The sequence below is a fragment of the Anas platyrhynchos genome, chromosome 14 (genome assembly GCF_047663525.1).
Source record: "Anas platyrhynchos isolate ZD024472 breed Pekin duck chromosome 14, IASCAAS_PekinDuck_T2T, whole genome shotgun sequence".
Classification (NCBI taxonomy): domain Eukaryota; kingdom Metazoa; phylum Chordata; class Aves; order Anseriformes; family Anatidae; genus Anas; species Anas platyrhynchos.
The window spans coordinates 16937191-16963046 of record NC_092600.1 but is presented as its reverse complement, the minus strand read 5'-3'; the positions used below and the strand labels follow the sequence as shown (position 1 = coordinate 16963046).

Genomic DNA, 25856 nt, shown 5'->3' with positions numbered 1-25856 from the left:
TTTGAGGAGCTTAGTAAAGTGGAGGAGAAAGGAAATGTAAAGTAGTTGGTTGAAGGATTCATTAAGAAACAGCAGGAAATATTTAAAGTTGCTGCAGTTCTGTTGGTGAGGTTATGGAGGTACATGAAATTTAGGAAGAAGCTTTTAATGTGTGATGAGAGGTTGGTGCATTTAATTCTAGATGGAATTATCTAGCTCGAGAGTAAATACTGTTACAAACATAAAGCATACAAGCTATTCTTGCACAGGGAGTTAAGTTAGGCAGCTCTTATTAGTTCAGGTGCAGCACTGCAGGGACTATGCCCTTCAGGGTGCCAGCAGTAGCTGCAGCGCCATGTTACTCGCTTTGGGCAGTGGCACTGCTTGCCTGCGCTCCTTCTGAGTTTGACGTTGTAGGGCTTCTCCTCGTGCTTTGTTCCTCACTGCAGTTTGGCGTTTTGACCCTTTCTTATAGGAATTTCCAGAGGTAATAGCACTGTCAGTGCAGGGCTCAGCTGTGCCCTGCGGTGGGCCCGGTGTGGTACCAGCTGAGGGCGGCAGGGGCAGTCCTGGCCTTCCCTCACAGAGGCTGCTGTGGCCCCACTGCACACGCACAGATGTGGACACCTGAAACAACCTTTTCAAGATACCTGGTGAAATGTCTTCTGGGATGAGGCTAAAGAGGTAAAATCTTGAAATGAGAAGTGCAAACTGAGGTAGTATTTAGCTGGAGGAAAGAAAATGGACACAATACTGGAAGCAGTGTTACCGCGTTTTAAGAGTGTTTCATCTTGTATTTCAATAACTAGTGCAAAATGCAATGGGGTAGGTGAAATTTGGTGTAAAAAAATAAGGTGGTGTCATTACAGTGTACGTGAGGGCTGGATGACTGAGGATGAGGCAGGGTATGTAATCAAGGAAAGCGGAGGATTTCTGCTGGGAGTTGGAAGCTGAGCACACAAGCTGAGGCCTGGGTGTACAACCTGGTCAGAGGGGGACTGCAGGTCACAATTGCCACTTGACCAAAAAGTGTAACAGGTAAAATACTTGCTAGAGACAGGGGAGTGTTAACATGTCTTTTTATTTTTAATTCAGTGCTTTAAATCCTTTTTTTTTCATGTTAAATTGGGGAGGAGGGTTAGAATGGGTCAGATAGTGTACAATGACAATTAGGATAGTGGGTAACCTGTCATGAAGATCAGACTGAAAGACCTTGAATCATTGGACTTGCGTGAGAAAAAGGATCTGAATCTCTAACTACATGCTACAAAAGCATTAAAGATAAATATTGGGAAAAGAGAATGGTAAAAGAACCAAAGCATACGAACTGGCCATGATTCAGCTGGATTCTGTCCAAACTCTTTGAGCAGCCAAAGTTGCCCATAATAGTTTAATGGGGCCACCAGAAATAAGTGATTTTAAGGAAGACTGGTGTTGGATTGCCAATAACTTCATGATGGAGTTAACTTTAATAGTGAAGGATTGTCCTGCTCATCCAGGATTTCCTTTCTAGATGTGTAACTTCCTTCAAATCTTGTGGTGTCTTTTCCTTCACAAGAGGATACATTGAAGTTAGGGCATTCCAACACTTCACAAAACAAAAGTGTGGTCTCATGGTGTTAAATGTAGTGGGAGTTGAGTGGGTGACATCTTTGAGAGCAATAGATGATTGTTACTGCCGTGTGAAAAGCAAAGGATTTAAGAAAGAAGAGCAAGCTTAAATAGTTGCTTTTTTTTTTTTTTGCCCTTCAACCCTACCAATGTTGACACTTAATATAAGATAGGAGTAGAGCTGTGAGCAATAAGTAATGGTTTTAAGCAAGAGCAAAGTATATTGAATTGTGAAGTAAATCTGAATATGGATTGTCTGATAATGTGTTAATGGTGCTGTAACTACTGATAATGACTGACTGCTACTGGACATTACTTTCAAAGAGGATGGAATGGCTTAATGAATTTTCAGAATTTTCTGCAGAAATCACAAGTGTTCTTTTCTGACAGTAGCTAGTGCCAGTCAGAATCATGTTTAACCTGTAATAAAGCACAGATATATGTGCCTTACCATGTTTGTACTGTAGTATATCATTCTTTTCTGTGCTGAGGTCATACTATGTTTTATGTAGAGAGCATTTTTTCTCAATAAATCTTTTTTTCCTTTTTTTTTTTTCTGATGGTCATGTAAAAATATATATTCAGAAATATGTCAGAAAAATGTACAGGCAAAGAAGTAGTTGGATGTGTTGGATGACATTCTTCTAATGTTCTGTCCTTTGGATTGTTCATGAGAAATGTTCTACTTCAAACAGAAAGACAAGAGATGACTCACTGTCTGGGATATAAAAATACCTGAATAAGGTGGAGTTGATGTACAGATGTATTTATGAAAATTGTCTTTTCCAGACATTTACACTTATGTATCCTAGATGAATTAGAAGTATGAGTGGACAACACAAAGCTGTCCAGACCCTTTCATTTAAACTTTCATTTTTGATTACTGGGAGAAAAGGTAAATTAAGGGACCAAGTGCAGCAGGGACATACATATTAAAGATTTTCTGGGCAACCCAGAGTAAATCTGCCAAAGCTAGATATTTCTTTTCTCTCTAAGACATTTCTTCAGAAAATGTGATGCTATCTCCCAGTCCTTTGTAATATATATGGAGAAAAAGCTGGAGCATCCAAACGTGTATAAAAGCATACTGAAAATTGCTGTGCTTTCAGAATTTCACATTAGGAAGAAAAAAGTAAAGTCAACACAGTCCTTTAGCGTGTGTTTCATGAAGAAAGTGGTATCAATGCACAGGTACTTGTACCAGGGAGGTTCATGCTTTGTGCTGTTAGAAGCTGGGCCCTGGCTCTGCTCCTGGGTTCTGTCTGGCTTGGCCCCGTCTTCTGGCTCTCAGTATCTGCCACCAAGTTTGCTCCTGGTTAAAGCCAGCATTCAAAACAGCATATCTTATGTGGACATGAGGGATTGGAAGTGACCATTTCATTCACTATGCTCATTTCTAAAACATCTCTACGTATTTTAGAGCAAGATACGTGATTTAACACACCGAAGCACTTGCATAGCTATGCCTTTTTTTCCTCTAACCTCCACCCCGCTTTTCTGGTTGTACGTGCTAAATGACAGATTTTTCTCAGATAATATTCATGTGGTACTCCAAAATAATTCTGCAGACATGGTAAAAGCTTTTAGAGACTGTAAAACTGATTATCTCTTCTGTAGCTCTTTTCATCTTCAAAGCACTTACCAACATTAACTAATTAATCCTCACAGCATCCCTCTGAGTTAGATATCATTGCCATTATACAGATGAAGGAATTGAAGTGAAACACTGTGTCTAGCTCAAGATCGCCAAGATGGTTGGTGACAGAGATGGAATTAGAATGCACAGACCTGTATTTCTAGGTTTTTCACTGAAACTGTCACAGCATTCCTCTCTTGACAAGTGTATGCACAAGTATTAGTAGTCTTACTATGGCTGCAGGCTGAGCTTGTTAATGAAATATTATTATGAATTGCTTTGATAGGAGAGTTGTTTGCAGTCAGACAGAGTATTATCTTTTTAAAACCGTCTTCTGCTCCTTTTTCCTGAATGGATGAGAGTGCAAGCATGAATGGGTTGCCACAGACATGATTTACTTCGGGTGTAGCTGTAGCTATAGCTAATTGTCAAGTGGTTTAGAGATTTACAAAGAATGCTGTACACTTTGGAAGAGAAAAATTGTGTTTCTTGTGTTTCACTGAGAAATTTCAGTCAGAAGTAATGCTTCAGATCTGTATCGTTTCTATTCTCTCTGGAATAAATTCCTGAGATGGCTAACGTGTCCTGGATTTTCTTCTTGCTGACGTGTATTAGATGAGCTCCTAGCTGCGCTCCATTACAGGGGAGCCAACAAGGAAAGAGGCGAATGTGGGTATTCAAATTGTAGCTAACTGCAATGACAATATTTTCAAGTATTTTCAAATCAGATGATATACAGTTTTTGTAGCAAGTCTTGGATTCTCATGGGGTGCTCTTTTCCCCCTCCCAAGTGCTTATAGCAACCTTCCAGTACCTAAAGGGGGCTTACCAGAAAGCTGGGGAGGGACTATGTGTCAGGGAGTGTGGTGATAGTGCAAGGGGTAATGGCTTTAAACTAAAAAAGAGTGTAGATTTAGATTAGATATTAGGAAGAAATTCATTTACTTTCAGTATGGTGAAGCACTGGCCCAGGCTGCCTAGAGAAGGTGTGGGTGCCCCATCCTCGGTGGTGCTCAAGGCCAGGTTGGATGGGGCTTTTGGCAGCCTGGTGCAGTGGGAGACATGGCAGGGGTGCTGGAATTGGGTGATCTTTAAGGTCCCTTCCAGCTTACACTATTTTGTAATAATAGCCAGGTGAAACTCCCTGTTGTTTACAATGAGGTTTGTGTATATAGTCAATACTGGGGAGCAAGGAAGGTTTTTGTCTTTTTTTTTTTTTTACAGGTTTTAGGAATAATGGTAACAGCACTGAACTGAATGAGGAGGATTACAGCATGTACTTTAAGGCAACCAGTAAATGCAATGCTGAGCACAGGTTGATTGAAAGTGAACACAAAAATGACTGCTACAGAAAGCACAATTAAAGCATGCATTAGAGATGACTGCCCAGACCTGCCTGGAAAGTCCGCACTAGAAAATCCTCACATTTAAGAACTGGAAGGTTCTCAATTTGCTAATTGTCCGTCTCCTGCACTGGCTAATGCTTCAGCTGCTCTGAGTAAAAATATTCTGTCTTAAGTAGAAACTGCTATTTGGTGTTAAACTTATCCTGTTGAGTAGAGGAAGCAAAATGAGGCTGCGATCCTGTTTTCTTTAAAATCTGCCTTTAACTCTTGGTAATCTTCTGCTCCCCAGTGCTTACTGAGAAAGAACATTGAAGAGTTTTAAACCAATGCATCACAGGCTGTATGGCCTGCGATATATTGAAGTACCTAGGAAGTTGTGTTATGGGATGCTGCACTGGGCTTAATATAGCTGGTTGGTTGTTTTTCTTCATTCATTAAATGATAAAATCAAAATACAGAAGAAAAAACAAAACAAAAAACAGATCTCCAGGTCTATCTCTTCAAATATGAAAGGATGAACTTACATTCTTAGATCTTTCTGTTATGTTAGTTTTCAGAAAGAGACTTCAAAATGTTTCTGCTCCCTCCTCACACTTCCATACAGGGTGGTGGGTTTCCTCTACCAAATTGAAAATACATTCTCCTACTTGCATGTTTTCTAATATTGGACAGAGGATGAAGAAAATATAAACCTTGCATTACAGATTTGATCTGTGTTAGAGTAGTGAAGCAATAAAGACTAGAAGAGCTTTGTTATTAAGTGGCCTGAAATTGAAAGGGTGAGATTTGAAAGTCAGGGTATAACTACGTTTGAAAGATAGGTTTATCTTTGTAGAATCACTGTTCATTGAATGCAAACCTCAAAATATAAAGAGTAATTGTGATGATTAGACAATAGGAAAAAAAAAATAACAATATGCCTGTTTGCTCTAGTTTAAATGCAATGGACAGATTATTGATATGCTTGGTTTCATACAACTGAACCTAAAAACTGAATATACCTTAAAACAAACTGCACACCATAATGCTTCAAGTTTTAAGTCCAGAGGACAGAATTTAGGGATGTGGCTGAAGACTTCCTCCATGTCCTTTAGGGATGTGTTTTTATACCATCTGAGGCTGATGAGCACTTGGCTTGCATTTCTTTGTCTGAAGGAATGTTTGCCAGCTGAGGAACTGTTTGCCATGAGAACAGCCATTTAGCTGTCTGTGAGGTGCAGGTACTGAGACTAGACTGGTGAAGAGATGTGGGAGTAGTCGGTGCTGTGTTTTAGCACTTTCTGGTTGCCAGCCATTGAGCAGGATGTCCAGGACTGTAGGTGGTCCCCACCAGGCAGAGAGGTGCATTGCTTTGCCACTCTGAGTCCAGGAAGCTGCTCCAGGATCAAGGGCAGGGTGGGGGCTCTGTGTTTTCAATAAATAGTGCTCCAAGTTCAGCAGACATGCTCTTAGAAAAATTATCAAGTAAGTATAAAATTAATATTTAACAATATTACTACATTTTGTCTGCTTCATTAATTTTTTATTAATTTATGAAAATGCTGTTGATGGAAATAATATTGACAGCTGGTAGTGTGTTTTTTTTTAAATATCTTCTGGTAAATGCAAACTTATCTTCGTTATGAACACAAACCATCTAACAAGCCATATTGGGTAAATGCTCTAATAAGACAATAATTATTAGAGCATGATGCATTAATGTTTAATATTGTTCATAACTCAGCCTTAAGAGATTCATAACGGATATGTGAGGGGAGTGCTGTCTTAAGTGTTTATGATTATGTTAATAGTAAGACATACTGTAGGGAAGGAGATAATTTTCAGATAGTTACCCTTTCTGCTTGCAGAGGGTATTCTGAAGAAGTTGTTCCAATTTTATTCTAATAATTCTTAAGCACTTCCAACAAAGTGAAGTGATAGGAGCAACTCTCCATGACTATAAATCCTCAAGAAACTATTTGCATAGTTGCTAAAAGATTAAAATTCCAAATTCAGCTGAGCTGTGGTTCTTTGACCCCAAAGTGCTGGTGAACAGGAGTTCCAGAACCTTCACTTATTTTGAAAATTTCATGGTTGTTCCTTCTATATTTGAAAAAAATCTTAATACCTTCAGACACTCTGATTTGTCCTTAAGGAAAACCACTTCCAAAAGGAGCTGTACTTTCAAAAGGCAAAGAAGAATTCTTGGGAATTTTAGAGGTAGTGTTTAATCGCAGCGCTGGACTGAACAAATGTAGTAAGGAGAAAGAAAAGCTATAATCTGTAGTGGAGAGGAGTGGAACGTACACTATGGTGAGGTTTTGTAAATCTCCTAATAAGTTATAGACATAGCAAAAAACATTCTGATTGCACTTTTTCTTCCCCCTCCTTTTTGTCTAAAGCAGCTGCTGATTATCTTCTTCCCCTAAATAAGTCACTGAAACAAAAGTGTCTTTTATAGAATATTTTCTTTGCTGTGCATGAGAAATTGAAAGAAAAAAAAATCTCTTTAAAATGGTGTTATGTCATTATGATGCTGTGTGAAATCGAATGTATTCATGTTTTCAGAATATTTCTGTCTGCCCCTCTTGTCAGAGTATCTGTATCTATGCAGTCTTCACTTGACTCCATTCTTTCGCATCTAATTTCTTCTCTGTCCATTCTTCTCCTACCTGTATCTTACGTTCTTATCTCAGCCTGAACCTAGCAATGTTTGAGTTGAGCTTTTGGGATATTGAAGTGAGAAGTTAAGCAATACAAGTTCACATAGACAGAATAGCCCTTACTACTAGCTAACTATGAGCTTGATCAAACTTGCAAAATTATTTGTCTTTTGCTCCTGATTTGAAGTGCCTGCATGCATCCTGTTAATACTCATACCTAATGTGAGAAACACACGATTTTTTTATCACAGCCCAGCAGGCAGGATACAGATATTTTCTAACAGCATTACTGTATCCTTATCTCAATAGTGCTAATATTATCCTCTGCCAAAACAGACATGATATATTGAAGTATCTGTAGCCATAAAGGATCTCTGCATATTCCTTGAATTTAGCTTGCCGCATGTCTGTCATCCATGGTGATCCTGATGTTGCAGCTGCTGTTGCAAGAAGCAGCTTAAATGTGTTGTCAGAATACCGGTGCTGACTGAAAAGTAGTGTAGCCCTTAATGGCCTGCGAACCCAGAGGTGTCCATTAAGGTACCTTGTCTCTCTTCTACTTTCCCTACTCCCCCTTTGTGTCCTGATAGGATTGCAAACACAGAAGTGGGCTACAATGTCAGGTAGAGGTGGGATTCAGATCACAGACATAAGCCAACTAAACCATGGGGGCCGAACTTGCCTACCTTTAAAGTTAAGCACTGGTTAATGAAATAGGTTCCGATCTTCTGAAGTCTGAGTTCTGGGAAACTGTTCCTTTATTTTCACTGACTGGATTAAACCTGACGCCAAAATGTTGGAAAAGAACAAGTCTAGTACTGAAAACCATTTTCTGTTTTATTATCTACAATATTTGCATACATCAGTGCTCATTTACACGACAATTGTGCAGAGACACAATCTTTGCGATGTAATGACTTTCTGATGGTCTGTCTTTAAATGATAAATTAAAAGAAAATGCCACCTTCCAGCTGCATATAAGACCAAATTTATAGCCACCTGAACCTGGTTCTTATTCCCTGGGTGGGTGGGGAGCTGTAGAAGGAAGCTACAAAATGTCTGTGTTATTTGCACTCTGTATGTTTAAGTTATTTGGATGTATTTCCAGTTTCGTTCAACCTCCCTGAAATAAATCTTCCTGAAATTCAAAGGGGGAAAGTGTCTGTATGGGGTTAATCTTAGGATTTTACAACAGAGTTTAGATCAAATCAAAACCCTTGGCAGTTGGTGAACCATAGGTTCCTCTTGTTCGTGTAAGTCCCTCCATCACCCACTCCAGCATGGCACTTTTGAAATGCAGAAATCTGTCACTTCTGAGATAAACTGCTAATCCACCTCTCTCCTTGGCACATTCTCTGTTCAGTGGGCAGATTTCTTATATAGGTATTTTCTATCACTTTTGCCAGTGCTGCCTCAGTGTCATAAGCTGATGGCTTTAGCTAGTGATTTTCTGTTTTTTCAGACTCAACAGAGAAATCCAGACTCCTCTCTGTGAAGTGTTTTTGGAGTTGATCCCCTGCTGAAAGTCTCCTCTAAGGTAATGGTTACAAATGACAGCAAGCATATTGTAAAGAAAATTTCTGAAAAATGTTTCATCAAAAGATCTTGTGAATTCTATGGTCTGTGTTATTTCTTTCAACACCAGCAGCAACCTCTGTTGGTCTTGCTAGTAAATATCTATGCAAGTCTCTGTTCTGGTTATTTTGGGTTTATTTTTATAGTAATACTTCCACTTTCTGTGCTGTTGTCCAACTTTGGCAGTTGCATATTGTGCTTGTTTTATCTTTTTGGGTTTTTTTGCAGCTGTCTGGTATCAATTATGTTGAGTTTTTCTCTCATGTATGAGAAGTCTAGTTGGTTAGTGCCTTTAGTTGTGTTTTTGGTGTTTTCTTTGCAACGTCTACTCAAATATTTCCTTCTCTATAAAGAATATGTTTGGTGTTCGGTGTTCATTGTCATGCTTATGAACTTGTGCCCTTTAATTCTGAAATAACACATTCTGGTTGTGGTGCATCTGGTACGTAAGCTTGTTGTTTTGTGGGAGTTTCAAGAAGTTGTTCAATGTAATGGTTGCTCTTCAACTCTCTTGTTGGATGTTTGTATGTTAAAATCCTCAAGATTAGGTCCTTGATTATACATGTAAATGCATCTGAATACACATTTAATGTACTATATTATATATATGGCTGTGTGTGTGTATATATACATACCTGCAACTTTAGTTTCTATATATATATATATAATATATATACACCCACAAATAAATCATAGAATGGCCTGGGTTGAAAAGAACCTTAAAGATCATCTAGTTTCAACCTCCCTGCTCTGGGTTTCCAACCACTACAGCAGGCTGCCCAGAGTCACATCCAGCCTGGTCATGAATGTCTCCAGGGATGGGGCATCCACAAAATCAGTGAATGAGATTGTTGTTGTTTAAGAGAGTACACTGACTCTGAGGACCTTACCATCTGTAGATCTGCTTTCTGAGCTATGTTGATAGCTTTGTGCTTTGCAGAATACACATCTATTATAGTATGGGCTGTAGTTGTCTTTTGAAATTTCCTACTGACACGCTCTTGCAGCAATCTGCTTCCACATTTTTGGCCTTCCTTTATTAGGAAGTAATAAAATTATTTGGGTAAATAAAAATGGGTATGCTATTCACAGTGCTTTGATTCCTTGTTGGTAATTAAACACACAAGACATAATCACGACTCTGTGAGTACTTCTACTGATGATGATTATTACTGTATTGTAATAATCTGGGATGCAGTAAGATGGTAAATTGCTGACTGTATTGCTATTTTGTAGTTCACTGTTATAAGGAGTTACTGAGTAGGGTTGTATTCTGTTCCTATGTGTTGCCCTGGCATTTTTTTTTTCCCTTTCTCTGGGTGTTTAGTGGTGTGTTTTACAATGTGATTCATTCTCACAGGAAAAAAGAAATCTTGTCAGCAAAAGATTATGGCATATATAAACTGGTGACGTGAGGCTTTGTATCCATCTCTAGCTTCCCATTCCATTGCCAAGTCAGGCATGTATTGAAAAGACCTATTTCTGAGTTTTGAGTTTCAACACAGCAACACTTCAGAATGCTGCTTCCATGATTTCACCATTTGCTTGGTTTTGGTGAGACAAGTCTGATATGTGCAGAATGTGTGAAACCACAAGATGAAAAATCCTCGGCACATATACAGTACAGCTAGGCAAAACACTGAGTTAAAGCACTGAAAACTTTGAAATGGTGATTATTCTGGAAAACGTTAGTAGTCAGTTTTGACTAAATTAATCATTTCTTCAGGCAAAATACATTAAAAAAACTGGGGAAAATAGATTCATACTATTGGGAAATCATAATCCTCCTCTATCACCTGACTTCCTTTGTTGTTACCCATCCTCATCCCCTCCCATCAGTGAATGCCGGCTTCTGTGGTCCCAAAGACTCTGGAATTGGTTATGCTAATACACCATAACACATGAAAAAGTTTTTGGATCTGATCTTTCACTTTTTTTTTCTTGGCGGTGACATCTGAAAGGTTATCAGTCTCTAAGCAGGTTTCAGATATTCGAGTGCACTTTTCAGCTATCAATTCATGTGTTGTGCATTCATCACTGATAACTAGGGGAGAAAAAAACTTTCAAACTTGGTATTTTTTATCATAGGTCATCCTTTAACTTGCATTTATTATAGTAGTTCCTTCAAGCTTTTCAGTGAATTGGTCAAGTTGCTTGTGAGAACAGCACTTTGGAAGAAATAGTTGTGCTAACAGATTTTAAACAATAAACTTCTTTAAAAGGAAGTAAATGCAGTTCAGAAAATATGCCCCAAGCCACTGGATTAAAATATATAATAATGTTGCACATCATTTGTTGGTGACTGGTGTGTTTTACTTATTTATTTACTATTATTTTTGTATTCTGCATATTGGTTAGCTATATTGATACAGTGTCTCACGGTAATTTCACTTAAGGAAAATGTAAAGAAAACTTCAGCAACTTGAAGCCATGTTCTCTGCATGTTTCTTGAGATTCAGGTAACTGAATAGCTAATGGTTTATTCAAGACTAATTAATCATATTTCTTCTGCATGGGGATTATATTTTTGTCTTTAATATCCTTCATGTGATACAGGTTGATCATTGCCCAGGGAAGTGGTGGAGTCACTGTTTTTGGGGGTGTTTAAGGAAAGGTTGGACCTGACGCTTAGGGACATAGTTTAGTGGGTGACACCTGTAGTAGGGAGATGGTTGGACCAGATGATCTTGGAGGTCTTTTCCAGCCTTTATGATTCTATGATTTTGGAACCAATACCTTAGTTTTGATCCCAGACTCATTTAGGTAGTTTAGGGCCACAAGCAAGATAACAAGCAATTGAGGAAGGGACTGAGGAGGCAGGGTTTTTTGCCTCTTTAAAAATGATGCTGCTGTTTCTGTGTAATTTTTCTGTCTGATATAATATGCAAAAGAACGCTTCAAAATGTTGCATATTTATGGCATTGCTTTTAAAAGTTGAGGTATATTGTTTTGGAAACTGTTGCATAATGGAAGAAAATAATCGAAATTTAAATACAAACACTGAAGTCAGTATCTGCAGGGATTATAAAAGAGGATTTTGCCAGTATTGAAGAAAAAGCAAAGCTGTTGTAATGGCTGGTGTCTTGTGAAAGCACTGGATAAATGGAAAAAAGAATTGCTGAAATAATGCTGACTTCCCAATGGCAATCGATACTTGCTCATTAGTGGTGTTGGGTTTTTCTTTCTTTTTATTTTTTTTTCTAGATACCTCAAGTAGACCAGTAAATGTAGTTTTATAATAATCTTCAACTAAATGCACTCCCTTTCTGTAGTCTAGCATCCTTTTTTTTTTTTTCTTTTCCTGAAAGCTAACTTTTTTTTTCAATTTTCACTTGTGTATAAACCTTTGAGGAAAATTGTTTTTCTCTTTGGCTCCTGCAAACGTACTGCTGTTGGAATAGGGCATCCACTTTCAAGAAATTTTCATGAGAATACTTCACAGCCAACTACAAATACTTATGACCTTGAGGTTGTCTTTGATCCTAAATCAGCTTTTAATTACCATTTTAGTTACAGTGGTTTAAAAAAAAAATCCTATCATTTTCAGAATACAGCAAAGATATGAGTGCTGACTCAGGAGGATAGTTATTTTAAGATTTCTATTACTAATTATAACTAAGTTATTACTACACATCATTGCTGGCCTTCCTGAGTACTTGTTTATATAGATTTTATCAGGTAGTGCATTAATTTCCTGAAGGTTTGCATGGACCGTTGCACAAGTGTTGAGATAATCTAAAATTTTCTTAGAAATAATGCTCTTTTGCGAGTTCTATTCCTTTCTTTTACAAGACAAATAGCAAAACACCACAAATCCTGAACTATTTGTTTAGTATTATAATGAAAGTCACATCAAATTTTGGATTTGTTCTGTCTTTCAGGATTTCGATAGGTCTTGAAATTCTCATATGTGCTGGATATGATTTCTAGCAGGAATGCTTCGAATGTGTGGGTCAGCATCGTCCTTCATGACCTTTTTAATGTCACTAGCAATATGGTGTGAAATACATCAAACAAGTCTTTGAATTACAAAGGAAAGTTGTAAAAGGATGTCTCTGAAACTGTCACTTTCAACTCATTTTCTAGACACATTTTGCTGTTATAATCTTCAACAAAACTGTAGAAAGTCTTTGATATGTAAAAAAAATTACTGTATACATGTATGCTGACACAAATTTGTCAGTGTGATTCAATCTTTATCAAAATGTATATGTTTATAAAAACTTAAATATAAATTGAAATTGAGGAAACAAGTGATCAGCACCATCTCTTTTGTGTGTATGGTGGTGGTTGTTGTTTCTTTCCAAGTCTACTCTATGCCCTGATTTTACAGTACACTCAGAAACAGGTTTTGTAGATACTTGAGACCAGGAACACGTTCAAATGCAATCAATTCCCAAGCAACTCTTGGTAATGTTTTTGGTAAAAAGGAAGGGAAACTTAAGTACATCTCTTCATCCTGTGTGAAATGCTCACCTCTTCCCTAGTGACCCTTCTCACTAGTGACTCACTTCCCTGAGTGACCCTTCTCTATACAGAGAACAGCCAATAAAGTTGGTATTATGCACACATTTTTAATTTAGGGGAGTATGTTTCTCATTAACGACAGGCTATGGAAGAGCAGGTTGTCTCCTCATAGGGCAGGGGGCCTGAATTGAGCATCCAAGTCCACCATGTTGTTTACTTACTGCTCACTGGAATAAAACTGTCTGTGCAGTAGTAAATTGCAGCCAGGATAGGATGTTCGCCTTTTGGAGAAGCTCATCAATCATATCATCACTGAGTTTGGATTACAAAACTAATGCTTTAATTGCCTTGCTGGTTAGCAAGTTCTAGCATTGGTTCTTTCTTTAGTAATGTATTATTTATATTGTGCTTTTTAATAACTGTTGAAGCTTGGCTGTTAAGTACTGTCAAATTTTTCCTCTTGGAGGCACAAATTGAAGGGGGCAAAAAAGGGTGTGGTTCTTTTTTTAGCTTAGCCTCCTTATGCTCCTGTTACTCTGTGAGTAAACAACAACAAAAAACTCATTTCAGCTTCCCCAAATGATTAACCTTTTCATCCAGTAAGCATCGTGAATATTTAAATGAAATAGTTGGTTTTTTCTCTCTAGTATTGTGTCCTGTATTCAATGCCAAATCTGTCAACTTGTCAACATATTTAATAAAATGGGAAGAGGAGCTTCCAGTGTAGCTTCACGTTGAGCACCAAAATGAGTTCTTGCCATTTTGTGAGTTGACTTCTTCAAAATAGTTGTTGAGAAATAAATTCTCTTTTACTCCTGTACCGAGGTCTGCAGTGAGTAGTAAAATAAGTATTCCCTTAAAAGACAGTGCCGTCACATTAATGTGGATGCTCCAGACTGTTGACTTTTCTCCCTATGATGTTTTCTTACTCAATAGTGAGGTACCTTTTCAAGTCAGTAGCACAGGAACTGTATGGCTAGATCAAAGGTTGCATTCACATAATACTAATCTCTGTTTTAAGTATAAGGAGAAAGAGGCCTGAAGGAGGGTATGAAACTACTATGATGGTACTCTGAGCTCTCAAGGTGTTAATCAGAAGATGCCAGCAGAAATATTGAAAGCAGGAAATGTGAGAAAAGAAAACGTAGGGAGATAGAATTGTGCCGTGACTTGCTTTGAAAGATTACCTGCTAACTTTTAATAAAGTACCAAGTTAGGAGGGAAAGGTGGACAGGGAAAATATTGAGTCAAGGTCTTCGAGCATCATTTTTTGCCTGTCACATTGGTTTAGTAGCTGTGCACCATCTGTGTTTTGACTCTGAGGAACCTGAGGTACTGGAGGAACCCATTCTTCACCTGCCATTTTGGCAAATACTGTAATAATGAGTCTGAGCGATAGGCAAGAAATGTTAATTAAAATGACGTGAAGTTACACAGAAACTTTGATTCTGAACGTTTTTGCATATGAACATGCACACTGAACATGAACGTGCACGGGTACAGAAGTACTTGGAACTATATGTTTATCAATAGAGCTGTTAGTGTTCTGGTACTTGGACAGGACATGCAAGTTGAAGAAGGAAAAGCATTGTATATTTATGTGGTATTTAAGATTATTTGCATTTTCTTTCTTTCTCTTCAGAAAGTTGAAAGCTTTTTCTAGTGGCACTTAACGTATTTGGATAGAATTGTCTTCATATGTAAAAAAAAAAAATAATAAATTGCTTTGTACTAAGCAGAGAGTAAACTCTGACTTTAATTCTTTGCTCAAAAATCTCCTACATATTGCTTCGCTACATGGTTTATCATGCCCTTGGTTCTTGAAAGACTGTTTACACAAATTCTTTGCTCAGTTATCTATTTATAAATATGGTTTGTGCAAATGATGAAATAAATATTTGTCCCCTTTGCAGTACTGCTATTTCTGTTTGCATTAGTAAAAGAATATTTCATGTTGTAATATCCTTCAGGTAATACAGATTAAATTTTATACCCGCAGAAGTTCAGTTTCAGGTTAATACCCTACAGTCACTACAGAGTGATGTTTAATTTAGATGCCCAAAAGCTATAGATTATTGTTGTTGGATAGTTATACCATGGCCAATAAGGAATGAAAAAAGGATGTGTGACTGCTCCTGTGTGCATGCTATCCTATTACTAGTGAAAGAAACTGTTAGAAACAAGGAAATGCACCTGAAAGTTGCATCAGTGTTGTGATTTATACAGGAGACGTTGCAATGCAGTATACTGGGGCTTTAAGAGACAGCTCATCATAATCTCTGGGGCCATGACCTAACAGATTAAATAAAAAGATGAGTTTGTATTGTCAGAGAAACTTTGTCTAGAGGACAAAACATTTTATTTAGGGGATAGGTTAGTGGTATTAAAGCTTAGAGTTGATTTGCTTTACACATACAAATTTACAGTAAGTCGTTTTTTTTAATTAAGCCAACCCATGGATTGTTAAAGGAATTATTTGAGAACAGATTAGTTCATTTAAAAGAAGAATGAAGGATACAAAACCTGAGAATCTTAGCAAATTCAGTCTCCGCTATTCCTTTTGCTCAAAAGCAAAACATCTTTTCCTTTATTTCAGTTTATTTTAATTATTTTAACCTGCAGACTGTTTGGGAGAACTGGAGGCATATAATCCTGTCCCTTAATTCCTTTTCAGCACTAAGTAAACCTGGAATGCCACAAGATATCTGAATAATCCTGCGTTCAAATAACTCTTGAGGTGTAGACATACTTTTTTTTTTTTTTCAGTGCTTTTGGCAGAAATAAATAACACCTATTACTTGTGGTCCCTTGAGCTGTTGTATCTACACCAATCTTCAGAATAGAGAAATATGCTACGAAAATGTATATCCTTCTCACAAATGCAATTCTTCAGTCTACAAAAATTACCTAAATATTTAAATAAACTGTTTATATAGAGATACTCTTCATTGTCTTTTCCTTTCACTGCAATGCTCAGCAGGTGTTTAAATGTTTTATTTTTTCACTTCAAGCTATCAGTGTGAAGGAATACCAATAAATGTGTTAGTTTTAGATAATCCAAAATTCCCTTTGCTCAGCTTCTTAGTTTATAGTTATCTGTGTGGGTTAGAAATCTATTAGTGTGTGTTCATCTTCACCCAAATCTATTCACCAAGCATCAAAACTCATCAGTGAGATGGAATAATGCCATTTAATTAGTCTTTGATATACAGTTTAATTAGGCCTTAATAAGGGGTAGTGCATCCTAAAATCAATTATCTTGCTCTTCTTAATAAGAGCAGCTAATTAGTAGGTAAATCGCCACAGTTCCCCTTTTATCCTACAGTTTGCACAGTCTTGTGGAGGAGATTAGGCTGAGGAAATTACTCCCCAATAGCTTGGAGAAATTTTGAGGCATACCTCAGAAGGTGTTTTGCCAGACAAACTGTGGTACATCAGAGAAATAATTAAATTAAATTAAAAAAAAGAAAAGAAAAAAGAAAAAAAGTCTGATCTCAAACGCTTAATTTCTTGAGCGTTTTGCTCAATTTGTTAGTGTGAGGTCACCTAGATGACAAAGGCAAATGGAACCTAGGGGTTGCCTGGCCTGCAGCAGTCTCCATCGATGTACAGTGTGTGTCCCTGGGCTCGCTTCAGAGCAGTGATGAGATAACACAAATACCTATACCTGTTTCCTATTTATTTTGTGGAAAATTGTGTAGCTGCAAACAAAGGATGGCTTATGGGCCTTAAGCACATTATTTACAAAATATGGCTTTATAAATGGTTTCGAATAAGAATACCAAGAAGGGAAGGGAGGCTGCTTTATAGGGAAAAGAGCACAGTGAAAAATAAAAAAAAAAAATAAAAATAAATAAAAAGAATTATCCATGGGTGCTGAAAACTGTTGCATGCATGCTCTAAGCACACAGGTGTTGTATTTGAGGTCTCCTCAAACTGAGGAGAAAAGACTTGGAGCTTCTTCAAATGGAAGCGTGTTCTATTTTTGAATCTATGTTCCTAGTTAAACTTCCTGCTGGGAAAAGGATTATGGGCACAAACAGAGTATTGCAAAGGGTATTTGGGACTTCCTTACAGGTTCTGTCTGTCTCAAAATGCTATCTGTAGACCTCCACAGACTGGGACAGACAATAATTTCATACAGTCATGTAGGCTAATGTACAGAATACTGACATAGGTTTGTTAGATCTGATGATGACTTGTTGAGTTTTTGCTTTCAAAGGATGGTGTTTTCTCTTTTGTTGGACACTCACGTTTTTTTTTTAATCAGTTGAAGGAAATTTGAGTACAAGTTTGTGACTAATCAGTGAATGGAAAGACTTTTTTCGTTCTTTTTCTGCTGCTACTACATCCTGCGTATACTACTGTCTTTACACCAAACTTTCTTGCCAAGCATATCAGAGATTTTATAACTGTGAAAGTGTGATGTTACTGCTTCAGTTTCCCTTATGCTGATTGTTGCAGCTTTTCTAGACACTTTCTGGTGTTAGTCATTAATGACAACACAGTGTCCCCGTTTAGAGAGTCTGAGGTTGCCTTCTGTTCGTTGTATTTTGTCCCTGCTACATTACTCATGGTTTCTGTGGAATGAAATGCTCTGGAGGCAACCATTCCTTCCTGTGAGATTTGATGAAATGATGTATTCTTTTGATATCTTCCTGATTCAAATGCTTATTCCAGCACTTCAATTAATGATGTTAACGGCACTAGAAAGTTGTAAGAAGCTGTCTTTCTATTTGATTTTCAACTGGTATAGGACAGGCAATTTTAAAGGTGAATATCTGAATCTCCAGGCAGTAACATTTACTGCATCTGTTATTACATTAGTAGTCTTCTTGATGGTGGTTGTCTTAAGAAGCAGAGAAGAAAACCAGCTGTCATCTCATTCCGTTCTGTCTGTGTTTATAAGTAATCCTGAGTGCATATGCAAGATGTTAATATGTCCTAATGTAGCACATGCACCATAGCATTTTGTTCTTTGTACGTGTGCTAAGAAAATAAGTCACTGATAGCCGTGCAAACTTGCTGAGCGCTTAGAGCCGTTGGTCTCTCGTAGGAGGAACAAAATAAAAGGCAACGACGACAAAACCATTAAATGCTTTATTTTGGGTTTGCCTTGAACCTGCTGTTCTATTTTGGGTTTGCCTTGAACCTGCTGTTCAGAAATGGGTGCAGCAGCACCTTGCCACCCTGTAACCATTATGCTGAAGCCCAAGTAGTTGGACATCAAGGTACCATCCCCACAGGAGTCCAAACATACGAAACTCCATTTTTTCTTGTAACTCTTTTCTCTGCTATTTGTAATGACTCTTTTTTTTTTGTTAATAGTTCCTAAGCCAGCCTACGTACAGATTAGGCATCCATCTTAAGTCATCTTCTGCTCGCAGCCTAAAATTTAAGACGCTTGGTGAAAAATATACTAATGGTATGTTGCTTTCGGACTATGTTTTCTACAGATGTGGATATCAAGTTTCTGGACAGATACTAGTTATAAGTTTTGAAGCTATCTTCGGAGCATATACTTTTTTTTTTTTAATTCCAAGTTGGAATGATGAATTGGGACTAATTTGTGCTAATAAGGAAAAACCGTAGGCAGTAGAAAGTCTGTTAAGTGTCTACCTTGTGTTCCTGTTTGTATGGTCAATTTCACATATATGAAATACCTTTAAAAAAAAAAAGTCAACAACCTTTGAAACACATCTGGAGAATGAAAAATACCAGGAATGCTTCCATTGATCTTTGTGGGTTTTTAGGTCTGGTACATAACAGGGGACTGAAAGCTCATCATCTCCCACGCCCTTTTCCCCAGCTCTACAGCTTATGTGAAGGCCAAAACCCATAGGGTTCACAATAGATTTGCTGTGTTTCAGAAAAAGCTGTTCCCCCATGACTAAAAAAAGCAAATTTTATTGACTATTTTTTTTCTTTCCTTGCAACAACATATTTGAATCCTACTGTTGCCTTAATAAGTACCAACAAGCTACTCAAAGCGAAACAAAGTTATTTTACTGAGTGGAAGTGAATAACCATCAAGTTGTTCTTTTTTTTTCCCAAAAAATTTGTTGTATTCATGACAAAGTTGTCATGCCAGTTCTACCTTCTCTTCCCCATACTTTGTGACAAAATTTCATATCCAAATGCCCTCTTACTTTGTCCCTCCTTTGACAGTTGTATTCTGTGACCCTCTGGGAAGTGGGGTGGGCTCTCCACATGATATCCATCAATTATATTTATAGATCAATTATGTGTATTTTATTTAAAACTAAAAAGATTGGCTAAAATTGGCAACCTACATTCGGTGTCAGCAAATTAACAGTTGAGCAGGTCTGTTCTGTTCCCTGTCATCTTGTCTCCTCAAAGGAGCTTGGACGTTTTGATGCTGTCACCTTGCTGTGCTTATATCGTGATTTACATCTGCAACTTGTAAACAACAATACTGCGAGCAGTCTGACAAGTGGCAGTTCTGCTAGTAAACAAATCAGCGATGCACTCGGTGAGTAACAGGGATTGCCAACATTTGAGATGGGGTCGGTGCCTGAAATAGAGCTTGCCCTAAGCAGACCTTCCAGCTTAGGATGTACCAATTAAGAGAAAAAGAGATTAAACAAACTTCTGGCTGCAGGTGTAATACCTGTGTAAGGTTCATGCTCTGATCAGTAGTTTCATTAAAACTTTTGGTGGTGTCTCGTCTTCTTTCATTCTGTGGGTATTATTATTCCAAGGACTGAGTCCAAAACTGCAGGCTGAGGATCTCTATAGAACAAGATCTTTGTGAGGCAGTTAGTGGTTAATTTGAGTAAGGAAAGGGAAGAAAACACCAGCACAAGAATGAAGCTTTAACTGCAGTTACAGTGATGACTTAGTAGCTACTTTAGCAGCAGCAGATGGAAGAACAGGCAGCTTCCAAGTTCTGTGAAAATTGTGTTCACATATACCTGTTTGTTTTCTGCCTTTGTTGAATAGGTTATTTGTTAAATGGATTTGCTCATACATTCAAAAGATACTGCTTCAAGGCTTGTGTATGAGTTGTCTGCAGTTATCTTGAGGTAACCTCAACCCTGGTGTCAGAGGCATATTGAAGAGCAATGGCTTGACTTAAAGAAATATACTAAGCTGCTAAATAAAAATGAAATTTGAATCATTAGAATAAAATCACCCTGAACTTAAGTTCAAATGATCACAGCTGTAATGGCCTGTGGAGTTGCTTGCCGTGAACTATTCAGAATCCTACTCTTAACCTTATAACAATTCAAATTAAAATGTTATTTTAAAACACCAGACCTCTCTGCAGGCAGACACCAGTGCCTTGGCTGTTTCCCTGCATGACTGTTGAGTCATGCATCAATCCAGAACAAGTATAAAACACTACCCAAGGTGGTTCAATTATTTAAGATGAACTTTGTGTTAATATAAAGGACTACATAGGGTAACTGGTGATACAAATCAACTGTAGGATGGCTGAATCTTGCTCTTGAATATTAATGAAGGTTTGTTAGTACTTCTACAAAACTACTTTGCTAGCTTTTCTACTTTTCTATACATACCTGTGTGATTTTTCTTCTGTTTATTGTCAATGAACTGTGCTGATTAGAGATCGCAATCAGAACCATGAAATACAGCAGGTTGAATGTTTTTACTTACACATGTTTTCAGCAGGAACTTGATTCCTGTACTCCTTCTCTCTTTGAGATAAAGCCTTCTAGTCTCTCTAGGAGTCTGGGGGAAAAAATGTCAGCAGCTGTACAACAAATCATAAATTTTACCTGCATTTAAAATTTAATTTAAAATAATCTAACCTTGTCTTACTTAAAATGCCAGCAAGTTTGGTGTTTCTTTTTATATAGACTTGATCTTACTTCCAACAATGATAGATGGCTTTAAATATTCTTTACTCCACTGGCTGTTAATCAAGTTATGTTACAGTCTCTGTGCATTGGGTAAACAGATCCTCTCTAAAAACAGTAACCGAAGACTGTCTTCCTTATTCTCTTGCTTCTTTGCTACTACAAATATTCCATGTATTTTTTCTATCACTTCTCACTGCTCCTGCATTTTCTTTTAATTTGCCTATTCACTTTCATCTTTTGACTCCTAATTCATCTTTAATCTTACAACCCTTTGGTTGCAACACACAGCATTACAAGGGAAAGATAAAGCTGAGTCCTTCCTCCTTCTCTCCGTCCTGTCCTTCTCTAAGCATTGGCACTTACCCCTCTCCAGAGACAAAGCTTGTTCCAAGCCCAGCTGAGGGCACCATGTAGCAGTTGCCGCAAATTCAAAACTCATCATCTTGTGGTTCTAGCTATGGGGAGAGTAAGCTCAGCAATACGTCACTTTGCTCAGTGCAATTAAAATAATCTGCTGCCCTTGCCAAAGCTCCCTTGTGCTGGGGAGGAGGTTGGGTGACCAGAAAGGGGGATGGTGCAGAGCAAGGCTGGGAATGAAGATGGCTGCTGCAAATTAGTGGGTTAGGTTTGGGCTCTCAACAGCCTTCTCTCCTACACAAGTGCGTGCTTTACCTATGACTACAGCAGTCATCAAGCTGGATAAATGTGTAAATAGTAATTGACTTATCTTGACCCATTGTTCCATTTCAGAAGCAGGTTATTTAACAAATGAATGTCAAATGCTTCCCTTAATTTATGAATTGTGCTGCTACTGCATGGGAAGTGTTGACTTTGAAGTTAGGGTTTAATAAGAGGTTTTGTGTTTGTTACCATCCATTATGGGCATGATTAATCCTGGTTGAATACCACGCATCCACATGGGAATCTTATACCAGATTAGCCAAATGTTCTTTGTTGTTGTTCTGAAAATTGTATTAGTGGAATGTTGTCCAGTTGTGCTGTGAAGTCATCAAGAGGACAGCGAGAATACTCTGTACAGCTGCTATTCCCATTTGAGTTTGAACGTTTTCCCCTAGCATTGTGATGCCTTTAGACTTCCATTTTGCACACAAAGAGTTATTACTGTAAGTGATGTATTCGGCTTTTATCACTTCACATTACAGTTATGTTACCTGAAGACTGGTTTGTGTAACGCACTAGGAGATATAAAGGTGCAGGCGTTTACTGCAAAGTGGCAGATCATGTGTCTGTATACTCTCTTCTATCAAAAATGGGGAATGCAAAAACAAATGTAGAAATTTCCAGATGTATAGCTTTCATCGTGGTAGGAAGATCAGGGGAAAAAAAAAAAGTAATTAGTGTCTAGTTTCCTATGTTCCCCCTCCAGTTAGTGCTGAGTGTATTGTGTGTAAACTTTTCTAAGTAACATAGGTTTAGAGCTTTATATTTCTCTTCCATGTCTTGGAGACCCCGGTGTTTTAAAGAGTAACAAGGGGTTCATGTCCATTTGGGCAGGATGAAGTCTGTCATGGAAAGATGCTCCTTTTTCCCAGTCTGTGTGGCCTCACGGGCAGCAGGGCTCGTGCATCACTGGAAGCTCAAATATTTTGCTCCCCTTTCCCATTGATTGCACAACACAAGAAGCCTAGAATGCTTAAAGCAGTGTTTCTCTGTCTTTTGACTGTGGATGCAGATTACGCAGCTTTCCATTTTATATGAGCTGCCATTTGTGCTGGACAGTGTGCCACAGAGAGGGGAATACACGTACCCAAACTATGGACAGGTGAAAAGTTACTGTCGCAGCAAAGAACTTTTTAACCTGTCTGTATATGTCTAAACTCATAACATAACTTCTGAAGTCTTCCATTTCTGATGACTTTGAATCTCTGCTGAGACCTGTTCTTTCTTGCATTGCACTGCCTGTGTTGTCTTGTGGGAATCCTGGAGAGGAGGAATCTTTCACAGCCATGAACCAGCTGTGGTGCAGTTCCTCTGCATGGCCAAGTAATGTTGTTTACTCCTGATGCAGTAAGGTTCAGGCCATCACTGTTTTTAAAGAAACTTTTTTCCCAAAGGGGTATTACAGTCTCATTTTGTAAGGCTTGTTTGGGTCTTGATCTAAGGGAAATTATTATTCAGAGGCTCTAAAGAAATGACATGTGACATTACTGCTGTCCTCTCTTGTACCAAGTAATTTTTAAATATTTGCTCTCTGACCTTTGTCTTTATCACTGATATTGGATTGCTAGCTGCCCTGTCTGGAGTTCTCAGCCTCTTAAATCTCACAAGATGCCTTGTCCATCCCTTATTTAAGTCTGAAATGTCATGGACTACTAACTCTTCTACATATATTTTAGGTCAGAATCTTCCATTCTTTCCCATGTTGTTAGTACAGGGTTTGGTATCTAACTCAGGTACAGTCTTTGTGCAGATAAACCTATGTACTCAAACAGCAAACAAACCCTTATGAATTATGATCAGCTTGAAATTAAGATTCAAATATTCTAGTTTTATTCTTTTGTTCTTGGAAACTTGTGTGTTCATAGTTCCAGGTTTGTGTCCACAACCACAAAAAAAAAGAAATTGAAGTTTATAGCTTGCACAGCTGATATCTAGAAATAAGACTCTAAGAAATAATAGTAATTAAAAAAAAGTCTGCTTGGTGATGTTGCAAGGCACAGGAAGCGAATTCTGGCTTGCTGGCTTTGGTCATCCTTTCTACAGAATTAACAACAGAAATAGGCAGGATTACTTCTTTTACAAGTAACTTTTAGTTTCTGTCTGGATTTAACTCTCCTTGAGGTCAGTGCTGCAGTTTTTTCTTTTTTGCTTTGTTTGCTTCATTGTTTTTTAGCCTTCTTAAGTATACTAAAGCTGACAGATGTAAGCCACATGAAGTCCTTCCATTTTAGGCTAATTTTGTGCTCAGAACTGCATATGATACTATTTTCTATGTATATTTTGGTGGAATATTACATCAAACCATTGAAAGAGAAGCTGCTTTTGAGTAATCATTTTAACTTTGTGGTAGATTTCTTCAACAGTTTACAGGAAAACTGTTGTAAATATTAAAGTCTGCAAATGTTACTTTGGTAGATAGTGTCATCTTTGAGGTGTCATCTTTGATCTAGTACCGTAAAATGTTTCCTTTTTTTTTTTTTTTTTTTAAAGTATTGCAATTTTGAATCATAGTCACATCGTGGATATGACTAAATATTCTCACTGTGATAATTTTGGCTGTAGGGTGGGGGGAGATATCTGTATTCATTAGTCAGGTTTCTTCTCCACATATACAATTCGTAGGAAATACGTACATTAATGTTCATAAGCAACTACATTGTTATAAAGAAGTGTCATAAATACTGTATTTGCTGTAGAGATTGAGCACACATTTAAACATGCAAGATTTTTTTGTGTGTGTAGATATAAAAATACATCATGATTTATGATGGAAAGTCAGCTACTCTTTATCTGAACCAAGAAACCACCTGCAGAGTTACCAGGACTACCAATATTTTTTTCAAAAATAAAGGTAAAACTGAGTAACTTTGCTATAATTCGTTTTATTTATCTAATGATTTGCAGCCTTAAAACTTATTCCTTCTGATATTGTTATGATTTAACCTGGCACACAGCCACTTGCTTGCTCTCCCCAGGTGGGACGGGGGAATCAGAAGGGTAAAGGTGCCAGAAATCAAGGGCTGAGTTAAGAACAGCTCATGAGGTAAAGCAAAAGCCATTTGTACATGCACAAGCACGGCAAACCAAGGAATCCATTCTCTACGTCCTATCAGCAGGCACAGGTGTTCAGCCACTCCCAGGAAAGCAGGGCTCATCATGCTGAATGGCTGCTTGGGAAGACAAATGCCATCATTCCACATGTGTTCCCCTCCTCCTTTACTCCAGCTTTATCTTTGGCCAGCTGTCCTGGTCCTGTCCTCTCCCTGCTCCTGGTGCACCCCCAGCTTTCTCGCTGGCAGGGCAGCACAAGGAGCTGCAACATCCTCAGCTCAATGGAACACTGCTATGCAGCAACCAAAACATCGGAGTGCTACCGCCACGGTTTTCATCAGAAATCTGAAGCACAGCATCATAGAAGACTGAAGAAAACTGTGTCCCAGACAAAATTCTGTCCCAGCCATGACAGATAAGAAAAGTGTCTCCATCAGTATTTTAAAAAAAAAAAAAAAAAGTTCATAGGTATATGGTAGTGTAAAGTCAATAGTAGTCATGTTGACAATTACTTTCATTGATTTTTTTTGTCATTTTCTGTAGATGAATTTTGCTCAGAAGATGTTCTTATGAGGTAGGAAGATTCTAGAGCATAAAACGAAGTGTGGAGACAGAATTATGTTGACCAGTGAAAGAACATTATTTCATATGTCAATGTAATCATTTATCAGCAGTCCTGGCTATCGGGGGAGGTCCCAACTGACTGGCGGCTAGCAAATGTGACGCCCATCTACAAGAAGGGCCGGAGGGCTGACTCGGGGAACTACAGGCCGGTCAGTTTGACCTCAGTACCAGGGAAGCTCATGGAGCAGATCCTCTTGGGAGTCATCATGCGGCACTTGAAGGGCAAGCAGGCGATCAGGCCCAGTCAGCATGGGTTTATGGAAGGCAGGTCCTGCTTGACGAACCTGATCTCCTTCTACGACAAAGTGACGCGCTGGGTGGACGAGGGAAAGGCTGTGGATGTGGTCTACCTTGACTTCAGCAAGGCTTTTGACACCGTCTCCCACAGCATTCTCCT

At 38.1% G+C, this 25856-nt stretch overlaps 1 protein-coding gene across 4 annotated transcripts in view; it reads left to right on the top strand.

Moving 5' to 3' along the window:
* Positions 1-25856, top strand: part of TENM2 (teneurin transmembrane protein 2) — a 1606114-nt gene that overhangs the window by 794584 nt on the left and 785674 nt on the right. For all 4 annotated transcript variants that reach the window (XM_072044660.1, XM_072044658.1, XM_072044657.1 and 1 more), the window contains exon 10: positions 8677-8751. The gene's annotated coding sequence lies outside the window, so the exon portion shown is untranslated. The remainder of the gene's footprint in view (positions 1-8676; positions 8752-25856) is intronic.